This window comes from Chinchilla lanigera, unplaced genomic scaffold, assembly GCF_000276665.1.
Source record: "Chinchilla lanigera isolate Chin_1 unplaced genomic scaffold, ChiLan1.0 scaffold00003, whole genome shotgun sequence".
Taxonomy (NCBI): domain Eukaryota; kingdom Metazoa; phylum Chordata; class Mammalia; order Rodentia; family Chinchillidae; genus Chinchilla; species Chinchilla lanigera.
The window spans coordinates 2,601,001-2,624,133 of NW_004955404.1; the positions used below are offsets into that span (position 1 = coordinate 2,601,001).

General features: G+C 56.7%; 2 long non-coding RNA genes across 12 annotated transcripts; one reads left to right on the top strand and one right to left on the bottom strand.

Moving 5' to 3' along the window:
* Window positions 1–1,854: 1,854 nt before the first annotated feature.
* On the bottom strand, window positions 1,855–5,578 carry LOC106148873. The gene is made up of 2 exons (XR_001234611.1): window positions 5,491–5,578; window positions 1,855–2,148 (listed from the first exon to the last, which is right to left on the bottom strand). It is a non-coding gene; the product is annotated as an uncharacterized LOC106148873 (long non-coding RNA).
* On the top strand, window positions 2,157–11,436 carry LOC102022351. Of its 11 annotated transcripts, none has more exons than XR_001234599.1 (5): window positions 2,157–2,246; window positions 2,386–2,519; window positions 3,522–6,335; window positions 6,609–6,744; window positions 7,973–11,436. It is a non-coding gene; the product is annotated as an uncharacterized LOC102022351 (long non-coding RNA). The 11 variants fall into 11 exon arrangements; XR_001234603.1 differs by lacking the exon at window positions 2,157–2,246 and having other exon boundaries at window positions 2,253–2,519; window positions 7,973–9,258; window positions 9,565–11,436; XR_001234608.1 differs by lacking the exon at window positions 2,157–2,246 and having other exon boundaries at window positions 2,253–2,519; window positions 3,522–5,468; window positions 6,136–6,335.
* Window positions 11,437–23,133: the final 11,697 nt, after the last annotated feature.

A 23,133-nucleotide genomic window follows, 5' to 3' on the forward strand; every position in this document is an offset into this window, starting at 1 on the left:
AAGGAGGGAGAGCAGGTCCGGCACCACTTTCACTGAGCCACTGCTCACAGCCGCTGGAGGGAGACTAGGGTGGAAAGATGGACTGTCAGCCAGGTGCGGTGGTGCGTGGCTGTGCTGCCATCCCAGCACTTGGGGAGGCTGAGGCAGGAGGTTTACAAGTTTGAGCACAGCTTGGGCAATTTAGTGACCCTGCCTCAAAATTATATGCAAAAAAACCCCCCTCAAAACATTTAAGAAAAGAACTGGGAATTGTGCAGGCTAGGATGGACATGCCACCCCGACCAAGAGACGGGGCAAGTTGAGCCAAGACCGGCGGGACCAAGTGACCATGGCGGGATGGGCTGCGGAGAGGCGTGGTGGCCCCCTGGGCGGGAGGGGCAGCGTCCCAGCCCTCTGGGTTTCTGAGGAGCTCTGCGGGGCTGCCTGAGCTCAGCAGCGGGTCGGCGAGGGCTGCACAGTGCTGTGAGGTATCTAACGACCTAGGGATGGGCGCCTCTATGCTGGTGGCCGTGGAGGACCACGCTGAGGTCCGCGGCGAGGAGACACAGGTGGAGAGAAGTCCCGGCTTCCTCCTGGGTCCCGCAGGTTTCTCCACCTGTGATTCAGCTCTCAAAGTGGGCGTGTTAATCGCTGTCGGAGAATCCGGCCCAGGTTAGGGATGTTGAGCACGAACGGCTAGAGTCCCTGGTGAAGAGGGCCCTAAGGCCATCCGCTCACTTAGGAATTTTATTACTGGGGCCGACTGCCTGCACAGGGGACATCCATCGCGAGGACTGTCCACCGGGCAGCGCTGACCCCGCGGGGGCTGGACAGCGGGGCGCGGCCTCCGGAGGGGCTGGGAGGGGGACGCTGGGAAGTGGCTGCCAAGGGGCCCGAGGAAGGGACCTCGCTGCTCGTTCACGGGACGGGAGCTCTGCCTCGCCCTGAAGGTGGCGCAGGCCCGGCCTCACGCCTGGGCCTCCCCAGTGCTTTGTAGAGCCACGCCCCTTCCCGGCCAGCCTCTGCTTCCTTTGAGCCTACACAGGAGGCGGAAAGGAGGGAACTGAGGCCCCACCCGGCCTGCCTGCTGCAGGGGACCAGGGACAGAGCCTGGGAAGGGAGGGGTGCCTCCCGGGGAGCAGGCTCCGACTAGAGAAGAACTCCGCCTGACTCGGGGCTCCCGGGATGCGGAGGTGACAAGTGCAGGATTCCCTGGGGAGACCTTAGCCAGGCACCCCCTGCCCCAGCCTGGGGTGAAGGGAGAACCCATCGTCCCTGGAGCACTGTGGGCACCCTGGGCATGACGGGCAGATCCCACTCCTTCGGCTTCTTGCTGCTGCCCAGCCAGAGGCCCAGGGCTCACCGTGGGCACGGGGAGCTGGGAAGCAGACCCAAGCCACAAGCAGGCAGGACGCTCACGGGCGACGGGCCACGGGCTCCCTGCGATGTTAGCGCCAACTCGTGCTGCCACCGCTCCGGAGCAAGACTCCCCTGTGCTGCTGTGAGACCCGGGCACTGAAGGGACCCTGCCGAGTCCGGTGGCTTTGTGGTCAGCCCGGGACATCACCCTGGCTCAGGCGTTTGAAGGGAAAATCACCTCAAAGAAGGGTGCCTATCAGGACCGCCCTGCAGGGGAGCCTGTTGTCCCAAGGGCACTGGAGGCAGAGCCGGGACCTTCCCTGCTCCCGAGGGAGGATTCTGAAGCCTCAGCTCCGATCCCACGGCCTCCACGGGCCTGGGGATGGAAGGTGCTGTCTGCTCCCAGAAAGCGCAGAAATTGTCCAGCTAGGAAGTGCTGGAGCTCGGACAGGAACATTTTCCACCTCCTCAGGATACTTAAACATGTCTTACCAGGTGTGACTGAAATACACTGTGAATGTTTAAAGAAAGAAATTCATTACAGTAACAGTTACACTGCCATGAATTTCCTCAAAATCCTCCTCTGGCTTCAGACACACTCATCCCGTCATCCTGGCCGCTTTCTGCAGCAGCTTGGGAGTGCTCTTTCCTGAAGGTCTTTGTGAGATGTGATGAAAAACACAGTGACTGCTGCTGCCGCTCACCATCCAACCGACAGGCAGCTCTAAACACACGACGCTGGGTCCTCGTCCACCGCAGTCACTGGAGCCGGCACTTGTGACTTCTGGCTCCTCCCCAAAGTCAAAATGACTGTGAAAGGGAAATGTTCTAAATCAGTTCAGGACCTCAGGCAGCCAGGACAGTGCAGCTAAAGACCCTCGGGAAAGAGGATTCCAGAGGAGCTGCAGGTGGGATGAGTGTGTTCAAAGCGAGGAGATTTGAGGAAGTGTGTCCTTCCTTCTCCTAAACTTAAAATGTCAAGTCAGTGCATTTTCGATCACACTGCCTAAGTCGTACTGAAATGTGTTCACATCACTTCTGCCACAGAGCTCTACCCGTAGCAGGATGGTGTCAATGACCGAAGACTGTCACTCACCGGGGGAAGCTGAGCGCTGCGACAGAGGAAGGCACCTGAGGAGAGGGTGGACTCGTGGTTCCCAGCGGCAGGAACGGAGAGTGAGGTGGGTGAAAACTCCAGGCGGGAGGAGTGAGTCCCAGGCAGGGGCGGAGAGGCAGCGCTTGCTGTGCACCTCAGCACAGACAGGGACAGGGTTTCGCCTGCTCCCAGCATGAAGGAGTGACACGTCCGCGATGCCGGAGATGCTGGCTGCCCTGGTTTGATCGCTATGCACGGCACATTGCTAAAACATCTCATTGTACCCCATAAATATGTGCGATTATTATGCACCAAATAAAAATAACTGCAAAAAGCAGGCCGGGAGTCAGCGGAGCGCAGGCGTGGAGAGCAGCTGCCGGGAAACTTGGAGGGTCCTTGGCTACCTCTGAGCGGGGCAGCGAGGAGGTGCTGAGTGGCCAGCGGTGCTCTACCGCAGCTCTCCCCTCCGCGACAGAGGGTCACGACCCCTGCGAGGGTGATGGTAGTGCTCAGAGGTGGCGGAGGGACCTTGGCCGGGTGACAGCCTTCCTGGGCTCGAGCTCTTGCCCCCCGAGCTCCTGCCGACTTTGCTCCCGTGGCATGGTGGCTTTGATGACCTCATAGCTGGTGTGCGGTGTCTCAGGGGACTTTGCAGCGCGTCAGTGGCGGCTGCGCTGTGTCGGCGCTGCTGCCCTCCCTGTCCCAGGAGCTCTGATCTCCGCCTCAGCTGTTGACTGAGTTCCGAGGACAGACCTTTCCCTGCTCCTCTGGCAAGGCCCTTGGCCTTTTCAATCCTCCGCAGTCGGCAGCTGGCGGAGGTCATTGTGGATCTCATTGTCCTTTATTTAGGACACTGGCAAACCTTAGGGCTCTGTCACCAAGCGCTGGGCTGGCTGTGGAGAGCGTCCCTGCCTCGCAGCCAGGTTCATGCGATAGGAGCACCTGGGGTCAAAGCCAACAGGCATAGAGAGCAAGGGTGCCCAGTGGGCACAGAGCCTGCGGGTATTGCCCAGGTCATGTCCATCCTCTCTTCTCACGACAAGGCACCAGCTTCAGAAAGTCTGAAATATGTTTGTTTGTTTTTTAGCTTACATTAAGGTAGTTTATTAACAGGAAACAGCTGGAGTCTTGTTCACAGACGGTGAGCTCCCTGTCTGAGGGTGCTGTCAGAGGGGATGGGGTGACATCCTCCGTCCTCGGGTCTTCACGCCCAGGAGAGCAAGGGCTCTAAGGGCTGGTGGGGCACCGGCCCAGGGCTCTCAGTCCTGTTTCCTGCTGTGGCCCGGAGTGTGATACGCAGGGCGGCGATGCCCAACTTCCCGCACCTCTGGGCTCCGTCCCGGGCAGTGGCCTGGCAGTGTGCAAGGAGGATGCATCCCGCTCAGCCTTCCCCTTTGTCCCACCAGCACGTGACAGTGACAGGTGAGTCCCTGGCCAGAAAGACCCGTGACATGGATGAAAGTGTGTGGAAGGACGCGAAGAAGGGGTGGACACCAAATTTCTCTCCCTCAGCCACCTGAGGGCCTGCTCCGCCTCTTTCCTTCCCCGTGAGCTGCTGCTCCGGCCGGCTGTCTCCAGACTCCACCACCAGGAAGAGCGGGTGGAGAGGGCAGCAGGGGGCTTGTTCTCAGCAGAGGTGAGCGACTTTCAGAAAAGTCCCAAAGGCCGCAGAGAATTTTCCCTGAACCTTTGGAGAACAGCGCCCACAGCAACCCGGGGAACTCAGCGTCTCTTGCACGAGCATGTGCTCTGCTGAAAATCACAGCAGAGGCAACGCAGTCAGGGCATGGGCAGGACACACGGCCGCCAGCTCATCCCCAAGTTTGCCCCCAAATGCCCTTAAAAGGATCTGTTCAGGAGACGGGTGTGGCATTTAGCCGGCACATTCATGCATCCCCAACACCGGGAGACCGCTCGCAGCCCCGCCTTTCCAGCCTGCACACGCGACATCCCCCTCGGCCGATGCTTCCTTGCACCTGGTCCAAGCCCAGCATCTCCGGCAGGGCAGCCCAGGAGCCCTGGCCCCGTGCCCTCGGGAGGGCCAACGTCATCTGCCTAGGATGCTGAGTGGGGACAGGGCACTGCTGCTTTCTCCCTTGGTTAGTGCTAAGTACTGGGTGCAAGCAGAAAATGCGGTGTGTTCAGATCTAACAGTGATTACGCCAGAAGGCGGGACGAGTTTGCTGCACTAAGATCGCTCGGGATTTTCGAATTTGCGGCCTACTGAAGCCGGTGCGTAAGCAGGAGCAGCTTTTAACCCAGTTTCCCCGGGAAGCGCACAGGCGCTGTCCTGCGCTGAGCCCGCCACCGCTGCCGAGTTAGACGGCATCGAGGTAAGAGGAAAACTTCAGCTCCTTCCTGGATGACGGTGTGAGAGACTCCGGAGGCCTGGAGTCTCCGACCCCAGTGCACGTCCGTCCGCGGGGGCTTCCGCGGGCTGCGGTTCTCTCGGGGACGGACACTGGGGATCCAAGCTGCAGGTCTGAGACTCGGGAATCTGCAAACCTGCAGTGTCTGGAGCCAGAGGCAGGCGACCTCGGGCCCAGGCCACCTCCCGTCTGTTCACAAAGTCAGGGCAGCAGGAGGAGAGAGGCCGGGGCAGGAACGGCGTGAGCACGAAGTGCCCGGGTACGGGGCGCCAGCAACTGCTGGCCGTGACCTTCCTGCTCACCGCAGCCGCACAGGCAGGCCCCCCTCCACGCAGGCAGCCCCAGGCCCCAGGCCGAGTCAGGTGCCTCCTCACGTGCCCTCTGCAGTTACAAAACTCGGGAGAGGGAAGCCAGGGTGGGGAAGCCACCCTTTCCCACATTTCTCCTTTCGGGGATTTTGGAGAAGGCGGGGACCTCGGCCTCCCTGGGCGTGCGTGCTAACCAGCACTTCTTCCTTCTCAATTCTGCTTCTCCTCAGCCGCTGCAGGAAGCCACCACACTGCCCACCTGTGTCAGAGGTGAACCCCTTCCCCGCCAGGGACCCGCAGCCCCCCACCCCTGACACAGTCAGAAAGATGCGCAGGGGAAAGCTTCTTTTAGCCCAGGTCGGCCGACCCGGCTTCTTACCTTGCCCCTCTGAGGGGTTTCCGCTTGGGGCTCTGAGGCTCGCTCCCAGCCCTGCCCACCTTGTGACTTCCCGTGGGGCCGTCGCCACAACCCTGTTCCGGAACAGCTCTCCCCTCCAGCTCCACGCTGCCTTCTGGATTCAGAGGAAGGGAGGGAGGGAGCGAGCGGGAAGTGAAGTACCTTCTCTTGCCCAATGGACACAGGGAGCCCAGCCTGGCCACGCTCAGGAGCCCCGCCTGTCCGACCCTGGGCCTGCAGGGCTGCACAACCACACAGAGTCACCCTGCCCCCGGCACAGCGGCTCTCGCCTGTCTGCCCGTGGGTCTGGGGGTTGCCTTCGACATAGTCCCAGTACACCCAAGGGCAGGGCAGACCTGACCCTGGGAGGGGTGCTTCCTGGCTCATCCTCTGTGCATAGCTCACATGAGTGCATCTCGAACACACACACACACACACACACACACACACACACATGCACGCACACACACATACACGCACACATGCCCGGCCCTGGGGCCTTCCCTGAGCACCTCACTGCGAGGTGGAGCTTTTCTCACCCTTTTGCAAGCCCTGTCTGTTTACTTTGGGTGTTTTTCTCACCAGCCGCGCTCGTTGACTGCCGTTTCTCTCTTCCTCATTGCGAAGGCTGCACTTAGCTGAACAGGAACTAGCAGAACACACCACGATGTCCCAAGCGACCCTCGCGGGCACACTGTTGCACCACGGCTCCTGCCCTTTCACCTCCTCACACCCGAAGGCCCCCGCCAGGCCCACTCACAACTGAACTGTGCTTTAACGCCACCCGCTGAGAACCGGGAGAGCCCGATGCACCGTACCTTGCGTGTGTGAGTGTGTGTGTTACTGGAGATTGGGCCCAGGGCCTTCCCACCGAGCTATCCCTGGTCCTTTTATTGTTATTATTATTTCCTTTTTGAGGAAAGCTTTCTGTAAATTGCTAAATTGCCCAGGCTGGGCTGGAACTTGCACTCCTCACGCCGCAGCCTCCTAGAGTGCAGGAATGACAAGCAGGTGCCATGCTGTATCTGTCCAGATGTATGTCGAAAGATGTATGTCATCAATCTGTGAAACAAAACTAGAATGCTGTTATTTTCCACTAGTTTCAAGATAGCATTTGCAGTGTGTGCTCATCCAGATGCTATAGGAGAAACTGAAATGACTGCTCGGGTGGAACGGCTGGTCATTGGAAACCTTGACGTCTGCACTGAGACCAAGTCTACTCAAGGGGCGCTCCAGGTACAGGAGGAAGACGGCCAGCTAGACAAAATGGACCCCTGAAATATTTCAAGTTAAACACCTTCACTTTTGGAAGCGGGGATATGAGAAGCCCGAGATTTCTGAACAAGGGCCCTTGTGTTTAGTCACAAGCGATATACTCGGCCCAGGCAGAGGGCAACAGTAGAAAGTACAGTTCCACTCCGAGCAGACACTGGGGGTGGAGCAGGGGCCGAGGATCAGCCCTCCGCGTCTGAGCCCTGGATCACAGGGGCGCTTAGGACCAAGTTGGGTCCCCAGTGGGTCACGGGTCCAGTTCCCAGGGCAGAGGGAACGCCTGTCACTAGTGTCTTGAGATCAGTGGGAGACACCACGATGTGGCTGGACAGGTAGAACTATAAAGGCTCTGTGAATTGCAGGAAGAGCCACTACCAGAGGCCCAGGGCCTCAGGAGGTCAGTGCTGGTCCTGGAAGTATGTGGGTGCTCCAAGCCTGGGACTGAGGGACAGGCTGCAGGGCCTCTGTGGGACGGAGAGCCAAGCCTCAGCTCTCCAGGGCTGCAGAGAGGAAACGTGAAACTCAGCTCAGTCCTAATTTCACTTTTGAGAGGGACAGCGAAACTGTCATTTTCCGGGCACGGTGGCACACTCCTGTAACCCCAGCAGTTGGGTGGCTGAGGCAGGAGGACTGCTGCAAGTTCAAAGCCAGCCTGGGCAATTACTGGGATCCTGTCTCAAAGAAAGAAAAAGAAAAGAAAAGATGTCGCTTAGCACGTAGAGCTCTTTGCCTGCTGTCCAGCTGCCACACGACCAGCGTTCCCCCAGGGATTCTCTGTGCTGCTGGTTTCCTTTCTACTCGGGCCTTTTAACCCTGGGTCTCCGGCTTTGCCAATAAGGAAGCACTTCATTTCCGCCCGAGGAGGGAGAACAGGGCTGGAATTTTATGACAGGAAACACAATTCAAACAGTCTCAGCTCCCCCGGGAGTACGTTTCCTCTCAGAGCTTCAGAGCTGCCACGGGCGGGCCGCCTGGCTGGGTCGGGGTGCTGCACTTGTGTCCCCACAAGGTCGGGCCCCCTCCCTGGCACGACCTGTGCGGCCTCTGGCTCTCGGCCCCGCCTCGTGCGCTGCGAGGTCGGCTTCCTGAGGGCCAGCAGGTGCCCCTGGAAGCCAGGCTCTGCCTCAGCTTCTGCAGCGTCAGTCTTGGATCGAACAGCACTTTCAATGTTCTTCTTCTATTTTCTTTTCAGGAGATGAACCTGAGTTGGAGGAAGGAGTGGGAGCCGTGCAGGGTTTTCCCGGCAAGGGCGGCTGCGTGGACCACTGCCCCCTGCACTGCAGGGCTGGGCTCGGCCGCCTGCGCTGTTCCCGCTATCCCTGGTTCGCAGCAGCAGCCGAGGCTCGGGCTCTGCCCCAGGCACGGGGCACGTCTGTGCAGTGCTAGGCAGGCAGGAAGCCCGAAGGGCCTCCCCCGGCCTGGTGCAGCCGATGAGCCTGTTCCCAGGCTTCAGCTCTTCCCTGCCGGCTCTGCTTGTCGCTGGCTTGGGCTTTGGTGCCAGTAGGGCAGGGCCAGCTCCCCCACTCTGCGAGATGCCCCTGCAAGTTTCCATCCCCACTGCTGCTTGGGTGACCGCCTCCTGTCCCCTGCTCCCCTCCCCCCTGTCCACAGCGTGGTTGGGGGCAGCGCGGCCTCTCTGTGAGGCCCTCCAGGGTTCTCCTGGGTCTGCTGTCCCACCGCAGTGAGGAAGGTGGTACTTGCTAAGCCTCAGGGATCTGGGCGTGCACTGGATGCCGGCCTCAGAGAGGAGACTGACTGCTTGCAGACGGCGGGTTCAAGGGTGCTGTCGCCTCCTCCCCTCGCAACACGGCACAGAGGTCAGGGTCATTCCCACTTCCCTGGGGAGGTCGCGCACAGAAGACCTGATGCCTGCTCGTGCCTCTGGAGGAGTTGCTCCAGGGACATCCACAGCTGAGTCCTCCTGCCTCAGCCTCCCAAATGCTTGGACTACAGGCATGTGCCACTACAGCCAGGCTGTTAGATTACTTCTAACTCTAAACTTCACTTAGATTTCACCAGACTTTCAGCTAATTTTCTTTTTCTGATTCAGCTCTGGTTACCACATGGCACCCAGAACAAGTTAGGATTATTTTCTTCTCCATAAAATTAAAACAGCAAAAATCTCTTCTTAGAGAGTAACAGTGGATGAACTTTATAAGAAGTGGGTAGAATTAATCCATAAGAAACAAGGCAAACTGAGTGTGGTGCACATGCCTATAATCGCAGCACTCAGGAGGCTGAGGCAGGAGGATTGCCATGAGTCTGAGGCCAGCTGGGGTTCATGGTATGTTCAACGCCAGCCTGAAATGCATAGTGAGACCCTGTCCCAAAAAGCCCCAGAAAACCACCCTCCCAAAGCCCAAATCAAACCAAAGCAAACAAAAAACATAAGGCAGTGAGTGTCTTAGGCTTTGCAGTCCATACGACCTCTGCAGTAACTACTCAGCTCTGCCATGATAGAGCAGACAATGACATCAGGTAAGTGTGCATGTGCATACCTGTGTTCTAATAAAACTTTATTTATAAAGATGTGCAAAAGAAAAAAAGACATGTACCTCAATGGGCAAGTTTTGCTGACCTTCAACTTTATTGATCTGTGATTCAGCATCAAACTTGATTTACCAGTCACATACACTCTGCCTTCCCTTACTGGTACCAACCATGTGGGACTTTTCTTTGTACTGCCCTTAGATGAACGCTTGTGTGCTGAAGGATCTACTCAGATCCCTGTACCATGGTGTAGACTGGAAGGGGCCAAACTCCCTTCACTGTTTTCTCTCCTAGGAGCTGTGCTCAGAGATTCCCTGTGAAAGATACTCCCCAGGCATCACAGGGATCCGCGCCGGCCACTTGTGAGAATCATGATGTGAAAGTGCGGACTCCCTGCCTGCGGGCCAGGACTTCTGAGACAACCGTTCAGCCCAGCTAAGGAGCTCCGCGTACCTGGGGGGACTCTGCTGCGGCTCACTGGCTTTTCAGCAGTGACAGATTCACTGCGTGCTCTGAGTCAAGCTTTTATAAAAACGTGGGTTTTATTTTTCAGAGAAGTACTTTAGGTTGAGAGCGAAGTCCAAGAGTCCCCACGTACCCGTCCTGCGCGTGGGCAGCGTTCTGAGCCCAGTGCTCGGTGCTGCTCAGTTCGGGCTGCGCTTGCTCTGCCCCGGGCTGCGCCGGCGTTGAACACCCTGCGGGGTGTGTCTCTGAGGGTTTGGAAGGAGACCCATGCTTGAACCCACAGACTGAGGAAAGCACCTGACTGAGAGAGTGGGTGACCTTCTCCGGCTGGCTGCAGCGTCCCCTCGGTCAGGGGCCCGGAGGGAGCCCTTCCGGCCGGACCCGCTGATCCGGGCCCCGCGCTCCCTCCCTCCCACTGGAGCTGAACACGTGGGCCCAGCCTGTCTCCAGCTGCGCCGTCAGCCTTCCCGGGTGTGCGGGCCGTGGGACTCGTCAGACTCCAGAGACACAGGACCTGACCCCCTACACTACATCTGTCTCTGTTGGCTCTGTTTCTGGAGCAGGGATCCCCAGTCCCCAGGCCAGGAACCCACGCCTGATAAGAACCCATCCTGTCACTGCCTGGCCCTGCCTCCTGTCAGAGCTGCGGTAGCGCTGGAGCCCCTCCGAGAGCTGTGCGCAGCGATCGAGGCTGTGAGTCCTCTGAGGCCTGAGACCCTTCCAGCTGCCGCCCCCAGCCCCAACTACTGCCACAAAACCGGCCTCTGACACCAAAAAGACCGGGGACCTCTGCCCTGGGGAACCGGCGCCCGCACGCTGGCCCCTGCGCCGCAGCACACACTTCTCTCAGTGGGTGGTCTATCCGCACAGGCTTCACCCAGAGTCCACCGTGCAGTCGTGCTTGAGGTCTTTTACCAATTTTTAAAAAGTGTGTTATGTGCTTACTGTTGAATTTTGAGTTCCTTGTGCATTTTGTGTGATAGACCTCTATCAAAAATGTCGTTCGCAAACATCTTCTGCCAGTATTTTAGTGCCCCCGTTTACGGCTTGTCTGTCTCTTCCCACTGTCTTCCTCAGCGTAGAAGGTTTAAATTTTGGCACGGTCGCACTTCCCAAGGGTCTCGCCTGTGACCCAGGCCTTGGACGCTGAGGCTGGAAGTCATCACCAAGCCCACATCATCTCAATTTTCTTTTCTCTTGCGATTAGGAGTTACGTGATTTTGCATTCCAGTTAATTTTCATGAAATATGTCTAGATTTATTTTTTAAATAAGTGCGATGCCCAGTGGCCCTGGCACGCTTTGCGGAAGCTTTCTTCATCAAGCAGCCGATTCCTTGTTGAAGACTGTCTGTGTCTGGGGGCATCAGCTGGCCTCTCCCCTGCTGCGTTGCGGATAGTACTGTCTTGATTGCTGCCCCTGGTACGTAAGCCTTGAGACTGGGAAATCAGTCCTCCCACTTTGTCCTCCTTCAATATTGTATTGGGTTTGTTAATCTCTTAAAATTTTTTTATGAAACTTAGCAATAAAATTTTTTAACCGTATGTCTTTTTTACGACACATAAACTGCATATTGCTTTTAACTGAAATATCATATAGGTGTGTATATAAAATTTGAAAATCTTTACTTATAGGTCTTACTTTCCCCCTCTCAGAACTTCCAAACTGTCATGTAGCTCTAATGCTCTTGTTTTCTAGACTTTCTCTAAGATTTTAATGCACGTGTGCCATCCTGTTTTGGGTTTATAGCTTTACGTAGTTGGGGAAAATGGATTTCCCACAGTTACAAGGTGTGGTTTTGGCATGCTCAGTAAAAACCAAAACAATAGTAAAAGGAATTTCTAAAAATATTCTCCTGCTCATGAATAATCTCGTTTTATTTCCTGGTTGGCCCATCCTCCAGGACACAATCCATCCTCCTGGCGGTGCCCGGGCTCCCTGTCCTAGGATCCGTTTCTAGGGGCTGTGGCAGGACTCCGGCCACCGGAGGTGTCACAGTAGTCTGCAGACCGCTGCCCCCCTTCCCCCACCTCCCCTGAAGGTTTTGGGGTCAGGAAAGATATCGGGCTATCGGGTAGACCGGAAGATGTTATTACAAGTGGGTAATTCACGCTTGTCTAGAGCTTTATGGAGTGGCCGGTAAGATCGTTACGGAAATGAAAGTAAACTTGTCCATTCTGAGGCAGATGCGTAATTTTCAGCCAGTTGTTTTTAATATTCAACACTTTGAGAATCTCCTTGCAATGATGGATTAGATCCCCAGAAAAATGCACAGTTACACAAAAGATTTTGCTTACATTTTAAGGGATCCAAGGACCTGCTGCCCCTCAGAATATGAATCTGGGCTCTGGAACCTTCCTTCCGCATCTCCCTTGTAGTAGGGCACGTGCCATATACGAGCTGTGGTAAGAAAAATAGGATGGATGTTTAAGTTTCAAGTAAATTTATTACAGTAAAAGGCACATTGCCGTGAATCCGCCTCAGAATCCTGCCTCACACCAGACACACTCACTCCACGGTTCTGGCCACTTCCGAGTCCTCTTTCCTGAGTGTCTTTAGCTGTGCTGCCCTGAACCCATTAAAACGTTTCCCTTTTGTGGTCATTTTGACTTTGGGAAGAGCCAGAGCTCACAAGGTGCCAGATCCAGCATATAAGGTGGATGAGGACACAGCGTCATGTTTTACGCGCTGCCTTTCCGTTGGACGGCTATTTTACATGCAGCAGTTACCGTGCTTTTGGTCACATCTCATAGAGACACTGAGGAAAGAGACTCCAGAACTGCTGCAGGAAGTGGCCAGGATGATGGGATGAGTGTGTGGGAAGTGAGGGGGAGGACTGTGAGGGGGACTCATGGCCATGTGTCTTCCATTGTAACGAATTTTAAATGTAAACGCACGCTGTGTTCTTGATCAGCCCTTGTACACCAGCATGTGCTGCTGAAGAGCATTTCACGGATGTGCCTTCCGTGAACTGTGATGGTTTCGTGTCAGTGCTATGAACCAAGAACTGGCAAAATGTGGCCCTTGGGCCCAATATGGCCAGGCGCCCTCGTTGGCAAACCTGTAGCGTCAGACCCAGGTGCGCTGTCTGCCCACGCGTGTCTGCTGCAGCGTGGGAACCTGTGCGTGATAGGCTGGCGCCTGAGGGAAAGTGCGCTGAGGAGGGGACATAGGACTGAGAAGCCGCTGTCAGACAGGGAGCAGTCCCAAGCCTTCGGCCTCGGGGGAGAAGCTGACGCCCCCGCCACTTGGGTCAGAGAGCAATGACGGGAAGAGCAGGGCCGCTGTCCCAGGAGGCTGAGGCCCCCGTGAGCCGGGCAGGCCGGTGGGAGGTGACCGGGGACAGTGCGGGTGAGGTGTGGAAGCGCTGGAGTCTCACAGGGCTTCAGACCTGGGTTTCTACCATCCGTCAGGATCTGCTCCCTTAGGCCAAGGAGAGTGGCTTCGAGGCTGCTCTTGACCTCCGAGACTGCTCACTGCTTCTCCGAGGTGGGGCGGCTCCCAACTGCACTCTCAGGTGGCACCATGGTGCCCTCTCCCCACGACCAGCACACACCATAGTGGGCACAGCTGCAGCGGGGACATTCCCCAGGGAGAGTCAGGAAGATGCATCTCCCTGGGCTCCACCTGGGACACTGTGGGGACAGTAGCTCGGGCCGCTCAAGCACCAAGGTGTGCCGAAGCAGGCACACACACACGCAGCCTGCCTCACTTCTGTGGGGTGGAGAGGGCACGGAGACACCTGGTGGTGACAGGACCATGGCTCCATCTCCGCACAATCCAAGGAGACCCTCGCTTGCTGGCCACATGCAGGACAGACGTGGCCAGGGAGATTCTACCCTGGGAGTGCAGGAGATCAAGCAAGAGGTCAGCAACCAAGGATAGAAGAGGAGCTGCGCTCCTAGCGGGGGAGCCCTCAGGAGCAGCATGGTCCAAGGAAGGTGACCGGTGACAAAGGACAGCCAGGAGGTGGGGACAGGGAGAACCTCGGCCCATTGGTCTGCAGCATGGTTGAGGGGGCACCAGGTGGCCAGAGGATGGAAGGGATGTTTGGGACGTGTCCACTGCCATGGGAGGCCACCGGGGTAGGAGGGGCAGGGTGCATACTCCCTGGGGCCTCGCACACACCTGGACTTCCTCTTTCTGTCCTTGGAGCCATCCAGTTGGTGGATTTTGTGTCAGTCCAAGGAGGGGGCAGAGGTGTCAAGCAGCCCCTCAGCTGGGTCCCTCCAAGCCACGGGAGGGAGGTGGGACTTTAGTCCTTGCGCACAGGGTGCCCGGAGGTCCTGAGGTCACATGATCTGCAGTCAGAGCTGCCCTGTGGCTGCCTGGCTGCACCCCTGGGCACTCTGGGGACAGGGGGCTGTGGGGCTGGCGGGGGCCCACAAGCTCCTAAGTCCCCTCGGGCCAGTGGCATTTTGCTCCGGAGCTCGCCCTGCCTGGAGGCCCACACTGCTTCGCTGACCCTGGGCTCCAGGCCTGGGAGTGCTGCTTCCCAGCTTCTGCTCCTCCTCCTTCAGAGGAAAACAAATGCTGCCTCAATGCCCAAAAGCTGGGAGAGAGCGCGCGAGTGAGAGCGGGAGAGAAGGCTGGGTGGGAGACGAAGGGAAGGGCGGTGACCTTTCAGGCGGGAGGGGACCTGCGGGCGCAGGGGGAGAGGCAGAGGACCGAGGAGGGGAAGGGAGGAGGTCAGACTGGACACCAAGCAGCGCCCCAGGAGGAGTGTGCCTCCTGTATTACAGCACGTGTGGATGGGTGACAAACAAACTCACAAGGGGGGAAAGAAACCTGAATCAACTTAGCAAAGCAGAGAGACAGGAGCAAGTGGTGGCTGGCAGCATAAAAAATAACACGGCAGGGAAGGAAAAGGCAGCCTCTGTCCTCTGACCTCAGCCAGGCCAGACCCTGAGGGCTGGGGAGGGGCGGGCATGAGGCCACACTGCACCCGACGGGACGGAGCTCCTCCCGCTCCTGCGCCCTCCGGCCTCTCCCGTGGTGGAAGTCAGCGTGGACAGCGGTCCATCTGTCTGTACCTTCCTGTTCTCCACCAGCAAGGAGCTCAGTTTCAGAAACCAAGAGCAACACCGAGGCCTTGAATTTTCTGGGATGCTTAGCCCTGGAAGTCACGCTTTCTCAGGGAGCAGTGTTAGGGTTAGGTCTAAGCGTCTCATGTGTGAGGAAACGATGGGCTCGTGAGGGTGCTGTACTCATCCATGGATTCATCCACTGACCAGTGCAGGCGCCTAATGTGCAGTAGGAGGAGGCCCGCTCGGAGGGGGCCCCCAGGGTGTGGCCTGGAAGAGTGCTGTGTCCTTGTCCTCAGCTCTTCCTTTCTTTTTGCCTTCTGGCCACTGTGAGGTGAGCAGCTGTCCTCCCCAGGCCCTTCCGCCATGCTGCTTCTGCCCTGGAGCCGGCCAACCATGGACTGAACCCACAGCAGCACACAAACCAAGCAAACCTCTCCTCTTCCAAGTTACAGCTGGGGGCTTTGGTGAGGGCTGTGAGCCTCCAGCGTGCCCACCCCGATGATGGAGGTGGGGAATTCATGCCCCTTGTGCTGCCCAGAGCACCTTAGACTTCTGTACAGTAAGACAGGCCATGGGGGATGGGTGCCCCAAGATCTGGTCACCTTCTTCTTTTCCTTTTCTTGTGGTAGGGGGATTGAACCCAGAGCCTTCACATCAAGCTGTGTCCCCAGCTATTTTTTTAGTTCTTATGTTTTTAAGACAGGGTCTCGCTAGTTGCTAAGCTGCCCCAGCTGGGCTTGAACTTGGGGTTTCCCTGCTTCAGCTCCCAGAGTGCTGGGATGAGAGATGTGCACCACACCTTGGTCCTCTCCTTAAAGTCTCCTGGGAGCCCTGGGGTGGACACCTGGCTGTACCGGGACAAGTAGACCCCTCAGCCATCCCACGTCTCCTAAGGGGCTGGGGACAGAGGCCAGAAAAGGCTTCTGTCACACGGGCTGGACTCACAGCAGCATAAGAAGTCATGCAATTGACAAACAGCATGCACCATCTGCCTCCTGCCTGTGACCGCCTCCTCAGCACCTCTCCACCCTCACCTTCTCATCTTGAGAACAGGAAAACGAATTCCTTGCGGTCTTTCTTACCAGATGTGCCGCTCCCAATTCTGCAGAGCTCTTGGGCTTGTGCAGAAGAAAAAATAAGCGTGAAAAGCAAAACCATAAAACCTCAAGCAAATCAAAATCCACGGTGAACAAGTGACAGGATCTGTCTTTGGGAAAAGACCTTTCACCATAGGCTCGGAGGGAAACAGAGGTCTGTCTCCCCAGCACGCTGCCTTTGTCACGGTCAGCATGTGCCCTTCAGCGCTGGCCCAGAAATCTCCATCCACGCTTACTGCTGGACGGTTACCATGGCGAAGCTCGAGCTGGACGAGGCAGAATGTCTTGGGGAGGAGCCCTCAGGCGAGGCCTCAGCATTGCCAGAGAGATGGTGGCCACAGTGTCAGAGCCACGGGCGTGTGAGCGGCATTCAGGCACAACCTTTCCCAGCAGTCACAAGGGGCGCAGGGCGCGCGCCCGGTCTGGGCCTGGACCCCAGGCCCCGTGTGTGAGCGATGCCCCACTGGCATGAGACCTGACAGGGGAGCGGGGCCCAGGCAGGCCACCGTCTTCATGCCACGTGTGCACGAGTAACCGGACATGAGTGCTTCAGCCGTGGCTGCCGTGGGAGCAGCGAGGAGCAGCGGTAGCCCACGCTGGATCAGAGAAAGCGCACGGAAGAGCCGCAGAGTGGCCCTGGCGGGGTCAGGACGGGAGGCCTGCAGGCCAGACCGCACGGCTGGGCCCTTTGTGTTTCCTTCCCCGGCCGTCGCCCCCTGGAGAAGCTGCGGGTGTCCTAGACGGTGCCAAAGGCCTCCCGGATGGCCCAGGCCCGTTTCCCGGAAGGGCTGATCCGCCCGCGTCGTCTCCGGGAGCCGTGTGGAGCAGCATGTTGTCCGCAGGAGCCTCACCGTGGCCACACATGACCATTCAGGCTCCGTCCCCTACTGTGACCCGGGACTTCGGTGTGGCTGGGCTCACCCGGGTCACCGGGGACCATGCTGGTGGCCTTGGGGCATGTGGACGATGGACCTGTGGACCGCGGCTCGAATTGCTGGCTGGACGGAAGCTAAGGCAGATGGTCTCGTGTTGGAGATACAGCTATAGCAGGAAGCGCCCCTTAGCTACCACTCTCACTGTACTTTTTCCAGTACTGAGACGGGGCCCGTGAGTGCTCCACCCCTGAGTGACACCCCCAACCCTTAAAAAAAATTTTTCTTGGAGACAAGTTCTCACCAAGTAGCCCAGGTGAGACTGAACTTGCAATCCTCCTGCCTCAGTCTCCCTAAGTTTTAGGCAGAAGTTTTAAAAAGAGGGACAAAGGAGAAAACTACGAATACAGACTCTGCTTTACTATTTTCTGAGGAGACCAGGTGAGGGTGTGGAGGCGCTGAGCCAGGAATGTTTGCCTGACCTTGGTGAGGGACGTGCTGGTCACTGCCCTGGATGCCCCTTGAATATGGCGCCATGGCCTCTGTGAAAACCGCGGCCCTTCCTGTCACCTGTCACTGTGGTGGTTCCCTCCTGGCCCAGAGTTTCAGGGCCTCACGCTGCACCTCAAGAGGCGTGGTGGTGCGTACCTGTGATCCTGGCGCTCTGGGAGGCTGAGGCAGGAGGATCACAAGCCTAGCCTGGACAGCTTAACAATGTAGCGAGATCATGTCTCAAAATTTAAAAAATATAAAGGGCTAGGGATGCAGCTCAGGGTGAAGGCCTTGGGTTTCTTCCCTGGTACCAAAAAAGGAAAAAGGAAAGAGAAGGGAGAGAGGGAGGGAGGGAGGGAGGAAAAGCTGCTGTAGCCTAGAAGATGGGCTTGGGAGACCAGAGCATCCCTGGCTGGTGACAGACCCTGAGTGACAGTGGCCTGGTCCAGCGAGGGTCCAGTGTGGGATGTATGGACGTGTGTGGTGGACGCGTGATTGATTCCACCACCCAGCGCCCAGTTCCCTGGTGTAGCCCATCTTCTCCATGGCTGGGGGAGCATAGGGGCAGGGATGCAGGCTCCGGGCTGCGTGGAGGTGAGGGGCCAATGCCAGGGGCCACAGGTGCAAGCTGGCTGTGGGAGGAGGCAGAGGCAGTACGGCCCCCACAGCCCCACCCAAAGTGGACCTGGCACTGTGGGCAGGGTGAATGCTTGCAGGTTTGCTCAGGGCCTTTGCACTGAGCTCCATCCCCAGCCATTTTTAAACACTTTTCTTTTAAATTTTGAGACAGGGTCTCATTAAGTCACTATGTTGGCCAGGTGGGGCTCAGAACTTGGTATCTTCCTGTCTCAGCCTCCAGGGTGCTGGAATGACAGGTGTGTGCACCACCCGCTGGGCTCACTAACATGTATTTTAAAAGACATTTTCTGGAAGCTAAAAGAGAGTGAGGATGCAGGTTCCACATGTCATCTTGGAAGAGTCAGAGTCTTGGACCGACGCCCAGCTTCCCGTCCCCTGACAGACCGCAGCATTGCAGGAACCCCACTCCATAGGGATCACTTCTGGGGTGAGCTGTGTGATCCCCACAGTGGGGATGAAAAACAGCCCATGTTTTTCTTTTTACTAAGAGATAGAATCCCTAATTTTCATCTGGACCAGTGATATGCATTAGAACAATCATGTCATTTTGCAAGTGTGGTCACTAGGTTACATTTTGGCCAATGAGATCCAACAGAGATACTGCCCATCAGCTCTTCAAACCTTACATAAAAGATAGCTTGCACACACCTGTCATGTTTCTTTGTGGTCCTTCTTCCTTCCTGCCTGGAATGCATTGATGCTGCCTGGAGCTCAGGCAGCTCTTTTGGAATGTGAGGTAAGAGTCAGGAGACTATGGGGTGGGGAACTAGAAGTACTTGACTTCTTAGGGTCCTTGGTGGAAAGGCCGCTCTGTCAGTGTTGCACTGAAGGAGGATTTATGGTTATTGGGCATCCATGATCTGCAGGGGAATGGAGTCCTGACTGGCTGCGTGACACATTTGAACACTGCCTTCTAGTTTACTTTCTTGCTGGACTGAGCTCCTCCAGAGTGGGAGCAGCAGGCCCAGTGCTGGGTGTGCAGTACTGGTGTGGCCAGTGCTATGAGCTCAGTCTTATGGGTGAAAGACTCTGCTGCTTGGAGCACAGCGGTTGGCGTGGGATTGGCGTGAACAGCAGCAGTGAGACAGCATCGAAGGCAACAGCCTCAAAGCACAGCAGGAAAACACTCGGGCACAGGCGCTGGCGTTTACCGTGGAAATTCTGGCCTTACGGTTGACTGCCGGGAACACTCAAGCTCTGCGAATAACAGACTGGAGAGTGATATAAATCAAGGGTCTTCTAGCCATGTATTTCCTCGGTGTCACGGGACATGCTAGGTCTGGTACCATTCGCTTGGCCCGGACTTGATCCCGGAATCAAAGAACCCTGTTTGCATCTGATTCACAAAGTTTGTAAGTGAAACTACAGCTACCAGCATGGCCCCTCTGCCCATCGAGCTGCCCTGGGGCTATGTGGCCTTTGTGGACATCAGGGTCAGGGTCAGCATCTGCGTCCTTGCCCTGGGCGAGGCTGGGGCTGGGCCACATATCAGGATCCACCTGGGGCTGCAGACAAAATGAATGCAGTCAGCTATCAGGATGGCAGCAGCCTGGGGCAGGTATCGGAGCTCCAGCTCCAACCTCTGAGGGAGGAGAAGCTGAGGACTCAGTCATCACTGCACTAATGAGACGGCAAAGGAAAATACACTCTTCTGTTTAAGACAGGGTCTCCTCATGTAGCCCAGGCTGGCCTTGACCTGGAGATATTCCTGCCTCAGCCTCCTGAGTGCAGAGATTACGAGCCTGTGCTATGACACCCAGAACACATGCATTGGCCCAGCATCAGTTGGAAGCAATAGGACTGTGAGGGCTGTGGACAGGAGGGGTCAGAGCCCTTCCCTCCATGGCTGTCCTCCCTCCATGCCTACTGGCAAGGGACAAGGTCATTCTGCTCCCCACCCTCAGCCGTGTCCTGGAAGGGGCAGGGAAGGCTGGGGAGGGCTGGGGTTGCCCGTGACCTCCAGTGGCCAGGGGCCCGTGCAGACGGGAAGGCAGGAGGAGGAGGCACCGGGGATGCACACAGCCCAGGCGGCGCCTGGCAGGTGGACACGGGAGGAGGAGGGGACGGTGAGGAAGGGGGCTGCGGCGGGAGTGGGCTGAGCGTGCGCAGTGCCTGCTGACCGGTGAGGGAGGACGCCCGGTCCCCGGCCTCGGAGGCCGAGCTTCTCCTCCTGCAGCAGCCCCTGGGCGTCACAGCGCCCCTGCCCAGCCCTGCTGCGACAGGCGACTGCAGCTGCGCCTGTGGAAGCGGAGTCACCGCCTGGAGTGCGAGGCCGAGGCCCGGGCCGTGGTGCGCGTGCCGGTGCTGGCGGTCGGGGGAGGCGGCAGCGCTGTGCGGCGGTCCAGGCGGACTCCTACTTGGCGTCACCTGTGGTAAGGAACAGGGACACCGAAGACCCTGCAGGGTGAACGTGTGCCGCCCGGTGCGGGGCCCGGCTGGACCGGTCGGGGGGACCCTGGCGTCAGCACCTCCCTGGGGAGAGTGAGACTCCTGTCCCAGCCTGGCTCCCTGGTTGTGGAGGAGCTCCCTGCTGGCAGCGGGACTCCTTGCCTTTCCTGCGTTTTCCAGGTCTCTCCTTGGGCCCCGCGTGGGGTGTTGTGGATCGTGTCTAGATGTCCCCCAAAGCCTCTCACCATCATAGGTGGGGCTTTCCAGAGGTGGCCGGATCTGTAGGGTCTGATGCCGGGGTAAGGGTGTGATTACTGAGTCAGCCCACCGATTGGTTTGGCTTGGCTCTGGTGGGTAAGGGGAAGCTACCTGCCCCCTGAATAGAGCACCAGGGGTAGAAGGAGGGCTGCTGTTGTTGCTGCTTTGCTGCTTCCCCACCTTCTGTGCCATGCGCTGCTTCTCCTCTTCCATGCCCTTTGCCCTGCCGCCCTTCCTGGGAGCCAGCTGGCCTTGACCGAATCAAGCAGAGGTGAACCGAGCAGACCGCCCTCCTTCAACGTGTGGGTGTCTGGTGTGTGTCTCGGAGCAGAGAGGAGGTCACTGAGACCCGGGTGGGGGTGGGGTGGTGCTGGGGTGTGAGCCCTAACGTATGCAGAGCGTGAGGCTGCACCCCCGACACCCGCTTCCACCCAGCCAAGGGAAGGCTCACATGTGTTCCACCCAGTCATGGTGCAAAGACAGATTCTACCCATGATTTCCAATAAATTTGAAAAGAAATGCATGCTGAAGAGTGAAATGTGTAAGCGATACCATTTGAAGGTCAGATTTTTATGTTTTTGAGACAGTCTTGCTGGGTGGATCAGGCTGGCCTTGAACTCTGGGGCTCCTCCTGCCTCAGCCCCCTGAGTTCTGGGATCACAGGTATGCCCCACCATGCCTGGCAGGATTTTTTTTAAGTATAGAAGATTACACCTGTTGCTTGTATTGTTTTTACTTCTTGGTTAGGGTTTTATTTTGTGTCAGAATGTTCTGTGTGACTTAACAGAGGCGAGCATTGGGAGGCAGAGACTCTGGGACATAAGAGACATGAGGTTCACACTCTCGGGGGACGGTGAACTTGGAGACTGGGTGTGGTCGCTGCCAGGGAGCTTTGGGGACCCTGAGGAGAGGGTGACAAACAGGAATGTGATGGGGTTGCTGATGGGGGTGTGGAGCCAGCGGAACACGAAAGCAGGACCTCAGAATCTCACTTAGCGACCTCGGGTCATGGAAGCCCCCAGCCTGTGCCGGGTCTCTTTCAGGCCATGGTGTGTTCGCCCGAACATCTGGCAGGAATCTAGTCACCAAAGTACAGAGCCACACATGCCGCAGGGAAGAACACGCACACCGGGTACGTTTTCCACAGAGGCTTCTGCCCTGCGCGTGGGCCCTTGATCACACATCGGTTCAGTGTTCCCAGGTGACAGCAGGGGCGGTCTTGGCCTTTCCTCCTGGCTCCTCCCCAGGCCCTGCCCCCGGCTCATGCTGTCCCTGCTGAGCTCCTGCGACTCTGTGGTGACCCTCCTCCAGCGCCCCGTGGCCCCAGATGAAAAGCCCACACGTTTTTATTTAATTATGATTTCTAACAGGTTTCTTAACTTTTTGGCAGGTGCACTTAGTTCTGCGGTGGACTTCCCTTTAAATTTTATTTTTGCTACTTGTGTCAATGGAGTAGAGACCCAAACATTGTGCTGGGCTTTTACTTTTCACCGTCATTTCCCCGAGACTTCCCTTTCCTTGCTGACAGCCAGTGCGTGAGGTTCACTACCTGTTTTATCAGGTTTGCATACCGAGTTACAGTGGAGCTGTCACCTAACAAAATGTAAATGAATGAAAATGATGAAAAGCATTGGTGATGAACAAACTAGGTTTGGAGACAGGGTGAAGGTGCATTGATAATTAAGAAAAATGACAAAGAACTATTAATTCAATTCCAAAGCGAGCAGGGAGATTTCAGGGCTGCATAAACTGAGAAGAAAAGATCTATGCTTAGTGCAGGAAATGTGTTGAACTCAGTGCCTTTGCTTTGATAGATATCCAGAAGGATCAAAATAAGAAAGTCAGTGGGTTGGTTAGAGTGAGGTCAACCTGAGAGGCTTTGGGATCTGCTGAGGGGACCCGGTGTGTCCGGGTGGTCGTGGAGGGTGACTGTGGGTCTGTATCTGACACACGCCTGTTCTTCTCTGGCACGATTTCCTGCTCTGCCTCCCGGTCACCATGAGCTAAGCAGCTGTGCTCTCCTGCTCCCTTCCGCCATGCTGTTCTCACCTGGGAGGTGGCTGACCATGGACTGGACCACCTGTAACCATGAACCCCATTAAATCGCCCTCCTCTAAATTGTGGGCATGGGGTACCGTGTCTTAGAGACAGGAAAGTGACCAGTACGTTTGGTGAAAGAATTTGAGAGAGACCATGGTGACAATCTGTGTCCTTACAAGCCCTGCTGCGGAAATTGGTAGAGCAAAATTGACAGAAGGGGGCAGTCAGGACCCCTCCCCCCACAGTGCCATGTCAGATTTGTCTGGTTAACGGGACAGTGAAACTTTACACTCCAGTTATTATTTTCTGATATTGGTAGAAATGCCACATTTATTGTAGAAAATATGGAAAAGACGTGAAAGTACAGAACACAGAGAAAACAGAAATCCCTATAATTGTGCTACCAAAAAGGAATCACAGTAATTAATCCAGTCTTTATTTATCCTGACATTTTTTGTATATATTTTTGGCATTAAAATGGAATTATTCTACATAAAGTGTGGATATCTTGGTTTATAAAATTAACATCATCTTACAATTATTTTCAAATCATTTTCCTTATAATGTATTGTATTAATATGATCTCT